Genomic DNA, 5,909 nt, shown 5'->3' with positions numbered 1-5,909 from the left:
TCCATAATAAGATCGATGTTTCATATTTTCACCAGTAGGAAGTTTATTTTCTAGTATACACCAAAATAACAACCTAGATTTTGCTGGCCCTTTTAATTTCCAAAGGTGTTTCCACCACCAACAGATATCATGCGGTTCCTTTGAAGCGATCTTAAATAGATAACCATCTTTTGGTGTATACAATCCCTGTTTTGAAGGAGCCCACAATAATTTGTCCTCGCGGTCGGTTAAACAAATGTGAATGGATGACAAAGCCCTGATATAGTTTCCCCAAGTATTGTGCCAATGTATAGGGATTTGGAGATCCGCAGTAGTGTGCCAGTGTTTCCCCCATATATCATATCGCTCTAGATCCCCAATCTGATACAAATATTTGATCCTATGAGATGTAAGATAGGTGACCAGATCCGAGGGAAGAATGTGATTGTCTCCACATCCAGACCAGGGGTCGATGCCAATCCTAACATGGTGCCTAGATCCAATGCGCCAAGCCAGACCAGATGTGATGATCAAGAAAGACTTTAGGACAACTTTCCAGATGGTAGATATATTTGAATGTTGTTTATTTGGTAGCTGAATCCAATCTGAGATTGATAATGGGTGTATATATTTTTGTTATATCATGTCGGTCCATAGATTGTGTGTGGTAAGTAGCCTCCATCCAACCTTGGCTGCCAGAGCTTGGGAGAAGGAGTAGAGATCTTTTAAGCCCTAGCCTCCCCAAGATTTGGGGAGCAAAATTATGTCTCGTCTAAAAGCAAAATTACACCCTTCCTTTGCCCCCCGCCAGAGATATCCACAACAGGTCCTCTGAATGAGATTGAGTATCCCCTTGGGGATCCATGAAAGAGCCATCTAGAAGACAAGAGTGGCTTTAATGACAGATTTGATCAAGACAAGCCTGGCAGCTCTAGATAACCACTTATGACACCAAGATTTGATTTTCTTTTCTATTTTGGCTACCAACCACATCCAATCTTCCTTCAGATAGTCATTTGGCTTCAGCCGAAAACCCATATATCTTATCCCCTCCTCAAGGGGCACAGATTGAAAAGGAAAGAATTGACGAGCATGTGTAATTTCCAACTCCGAACAGTTACAACATGTAATAGTATATTTATGCTGATTTGGGGACATACCTGTAGCAGTGCAGAAGATATGGAGGATCGATTTGAGTTGATTGATGTCGTTGCATGATCCATCCAAAAAGATCAGAACATCATCAACGAACAAAAGGTGTGAGAGGATTGTTGCATTTCTAATGCGAATTCCTTTGAGAGTACCATGGGAGATCGATCTGTGGATTAGTCTACTTATTCCTTCAATAATTAGCAAAAATAAAAGGGGAGACAGCCAAGGAGAGGATGCGTAAGCATGACTCGACCAACGGGAGAGGTCCGACAGGGTGAGGTAACGAACGCTCGACTAAAAGGCCGCCATCGCTCGACTGATAAGGAGAGGAACTTGAAGAACCACCGGGCCGCCATCGCCCGCCTCTCCCACACCAGAGAAGCACATGTTTCTCTACTGCTGCTATAATATGCTATTGATTGTTGGGTTGGTTTCAGGGAGGGTGTATAGCTCAGTTGGTGGAGCATCGGGCTTTTAACCTAATGGTCGCAGGTTCGAGTCCTGCTATACCCACGCCTGCTTGACTGATAGAGGTTATTAATACAGTGACCCAAAGTGAGGTCCCGTTCGGAACCAGAACGGACAGTGAGAGGAAGGTGAACAAGGTCCGAAAAGGACGGACTTTCTTTATCACGTAAGAAAAGGTGGGAATGGTATCGGAGCACGGCCCTATCTAAGCCCTCTCTCTACTTGTAAGTAATTTTATGTAGCACCATTGATTAATACCGCAAAAGAGGTAGATGTGATACAACACATGATCCACTTGATAAAGGAGTTTTGGAAGCCCAGATGGGTGAGAATCAGTTTGATATAGAGCCAGCTGACTCTGTCAAAAGATTTGGAGAGATCAATTTTGAGGATCATGCCCTTTAATCTCATGGTTTTAATGTTGTGAATCCCTTCTTGAGCAATGCCAATGGCTTCATGGATTTGTCGATCTTCAAGAAAAGAAAATTGCTCTGAGGATATATGGTGAGAGAAGATAGGGCAAAGCCTGTTGGCAATGATTTTGGAAATGATCTTGTAGATGACATTGCAAAGGGAGATCAGCCAATAGTCATTCAACAAGGATGGGGTATCAGATTTTGGTATCAGAGCTATGAAGGTAGAGTTGAAGGCATGGTACATTTGACCCGAAGAGAGAATTTCCTCAACAACATTTAGGAGATCATGACCAATAAGTTCATAAAAATTGAGGAAGAATTTGATAGTCCATCCATTAGGTCTCAGACTCTTATCCTTTTTGAACCAGTGTAGTATATATTCCAATTCCGCAGGTGATACAGGATGTTGTAATTCATCATTGTCTTCATCAGAGGCAAAACTAGGGAAGGCCTGCATTGTTTGCATGATTTCCCCCAAAGAGGCATGTCAAGGTGCAGAGAAAAGGGATTTGAAGTGTTGCACGCCCAGTCTGGCTAAATCCTTAAAATTTGAAGCAAAATTTCCAACATCATCTTTGAGGGACCAAATGGTATTGTAAGCTCTCTTAGCCTTTGTGTATTGGTGAAAAAGTTTTGTATTATCATCCCCAACCTGTAACCAGATAGCTCTGCTCTTTAGTCTCCATGTTTCTTCCCTGGCTTCCAACAGTCATCTCTTCTCTCTTTCAAGATGAATAAGGTGGAGTTTGGATTCATGAGATAGATATCCCCCCCCTCTGGTTGTTCCAGCTTATCTAGTTCAGATTCGATCTTCTTAAGGGCTTCCTCATCCCTCTGTCGTTTCCATTTGAGCCATTTGAGGGTTTTCCTTTTAATATTGCATAGGTTCTCATTGAATTGTGAGGCCACTGATCTTTGATTTGTAGGATCACACTTCCTCCAGTTATCATTCACTATGCTTCGAAATTCCTCCTCCTTGAGCCATGTTGAATTGAATTTGAAAGGGGCTTTGGGCTTGTCGAAGTATCCAGTCATCTGGAGGTAAATGGGATGGTGGTCAGATTGGCCTCCCGAGCTGACCCATTGCTTGAATTGTGAGAGGTGTTCCAGGAGGGATTCCTTAATCAGAAAACGATCTATTCTTCGAGCAATCACAACCTCCTTAACCGGATGGTTTATCCAAGTGGGAAGGAGTTTTTCCATGTCAATGTTGATGATATTTTGCGAGTCAATAAGTCGAAATAAAAAAAATCAATAGGGAGTCCTCATGTGCATGATGGCCCCAGCATTCCTCCCTACCCAAGGAGAAGTTCAAATCACCCCCAATGATGAGATTGTTTGAGGTCATGAAGGGTTGATTCATCAAGGTATTCCAAAAGATAGCATGGTTGTGACATGGCCCATATATGTTAACAATCCTAAGTGGTACCCCAAGTTCCTCAAAGAATATATCAGTCGTGAGGTAGTTGAGGTGACCCCAAATGTTGGATAATTTAACAGTCCTGGAGTTGAAACCAAGAGCGATACCCCCAGAATGGCCCTACGTGCTAATGGCATGAAATTTCTAGCCCTTGAATAATGTAGATAGTTGGTGCTCAACCTCCATACAGGATCCCAAGGTTTCTTGTAGAAAAATAATGTCGAGACAGTATGATAAAATCAGTGTTTTAGGGCTAGCTTTTTTGAGGGGCTAGCTAACCCTCGAAAGTTGAAAGATAAACACTTCATGGGGGAACCGTGGATGGGGCATGGGCTGCTCTAAGGACCCCTTCAAGAGATAGTTTCCGGCCAGTGAAAATGTCTAGGCTAGCTTGGTTCATAGCCTTTGAGATATGTGACTTTCATCCATGAGCGATTTTAGGCAATTTTGATGGGATATAGGGCCTGGACCAGTGCCATGGTTGGTGAGGACAAATGGCCCAGAGGATGGATGAGTCGAGGATCGAAGAAAGTATTGATGTCCCATACTGGAAGTAGAGGAGGAGTCACCCTGAGATAGAAGGGTAGGGGAGGGAATCAGACAGCAAATAGGGAGGGATATTGTCGGATGGCATAAGGCCCTCATATGGACCACATGAGAGAGGGTGCCCAAGAAAGTAACAGTGGATGAAAATGGAACAGAGGTATTTGTAACAATGCAAGAATTAAGAGGAGGGGGAGGGGAAGAAATACTCGAAGGAGTTGAAGAAGATGGGTGAAGAGGCTGCAAAACCACACCAATTTTTTGCCTCCCATCCACGATAGAGTGAGTAACCTCCCTAGATGTCGAGTTGTCGAGAGTAGTAGGGGGCCGGTGAGCTAAATATTTGCATGTTAGAACCCAACTGGCATGTTCATCCTGAGTAAAATTAAGGGTGAACCAACCCTTTTTCATAGTGCATACAGAGCGAAAGGCATCAAGAGCGTGTCCCCATATTTCCTGTGCCCATTTTCGGAGAAAAATGGCAGAATAATTTCACCCTCTGACCCTGCCAACCAAAACCCTTCCTGTTGTGTCCATGATATCATCCAATCTAATACCTTTTCTAAAAACTAGTGCCCAATTTTTATCCTTTACTTTGGGGAATTTGGTTTTCTTGAGTCCTCTTTTATGGCTGCCATCTTGATCTGGTAGTGTGGCCTCTCCAAGAACAGACAAATTTTATGCTTGAGCCGATACCTCTGGCACCTTCGGCAGAGGGAAGCATGATCCAGATTCAAAGCTGAGGGGATGTTGCACGTTTGAAAAAAAACATAGCTGCTTTAGGGTCAAAAGGAGCTTCATAATTGACAGATGATCCAAGAGGGGTCAATGGGGTGTCAATATGAGAAGATGCCTTAGAAAAAGATACAAGTAGTGAGCCAAGTTGATTAACCCCGCAAACCTCAGGAATAGGGATATCAGTAGGGAGAGAGGGGCTTCAGGGATTTAGGCAGGAGTCATGAAATAGGAGGGAATTTTGGGATGAATAAGTCAGGGGATCCATAGGAGCATGCGTGTCAAACTAGCCAAAAGATGCGGTACCAACAAAAGAGTCAAGTAAAGGCATAGGACAAGAAAGAGGGGAGAAAGTCGGAGTAATAGAGGAGGGAGAAATATTTCCATCTGGCAGAGGAGGCAGCAGAGGGAATATTTTGGGCAGTGGTTCATCAAATGTCTAGTCTGTCTCCATCCCGAGGAACAGATGTGGCGAGATAGCCCAAATAGATTTTTCTGGGGAGGAATCAGTTGAGAAGTCCACCAATTCTTCGTCCATGGTGATTTTCCACTCTGGCAAATCAAAAAAACTAAAAAAATTGGATAATGAAAGCTACTGACAAATGGCTTCCTTTTGTCGGTGAGTGGGAGAAAGAGTCAACCATAGAACGCTTCGCGCTAGGGTGGTTATCAAGTGAAAACCCTCTCGGACATCATGAAACCACCATGGAGGACCTGTCGAGCAGGTGAAGCAAGGTTAGAGAGGCGAACTGTTTGAAGAGTTGATTACCGATACTGCCACCTTATTTATGATCATTGACTAGAGTTATGATTCATAATACTTTGTTACTAAATTTTTTATTGGCTTGGTAAGAAAATTGGATTATGATCAATAGAAAAATTACCTTAGTTCTATCCATCAATGTCTATCCCATGGTTAACATATACCAACTTTATTCAATATGGAACCTTTAATTATTTTAATCTTTTAGTATATGCTTCAATGTATACCATATTATCACATGACTACAGGACTCTACGTTTTGAGGTAAAGTCCAAGGTTTTGGTGTAATTAGGAAAGAGGCCATTGTCACTTCACCAACCCTCTTTTTCACTTTAGGTTGACCCTCCTTCTAGTTAAGGAGGGATTCCTTATGATACGGTTAATAGAACTTAGAAAATTAGGTCTAAGGTGAAATGAAAAGAAAGTTATAACA

The 5,909-nt window shown here is 42.6% G+C and overlaps 1 non-coding gene across 1 annotated transcript; it reads left to right on the top strand.

Moving 5' to 3' along the window:
- The first annotated feature begins 1,571 nt into the window (after positions 1–1,571).
- TRNAK-UUU (transfer RNA lysine (anticodon UUU)) lies at positions 1,572–1,644 on the top strand. Its single transcript has one exon. It is a non-coding gene; the product is annotated as a tRNA-Lys (tRNA).
- The last annotated feature ends 4,265 nt before the right edge of the window (positions 1,645–5,909 follow it).

Source organism: Pinus tabuliformis, chromosome 2_1 (assembly GCF_031772625.1).
Source record: "Pinus tabuliformis cultivar Carrire ecotype Pingquan chromosome 2_1, CPIR1, whole genome shotgun sequence".
NCBI classification, from domain to species: Eukaryota; Viridiplantae; Streptophyta; class Pinopsida; order Pinales; family Pinaceae; genus Pinus; species Pinus tabuliformis.
This window is presented reverse-complemented; position numbering and strand designations above follow the sequence as displayed.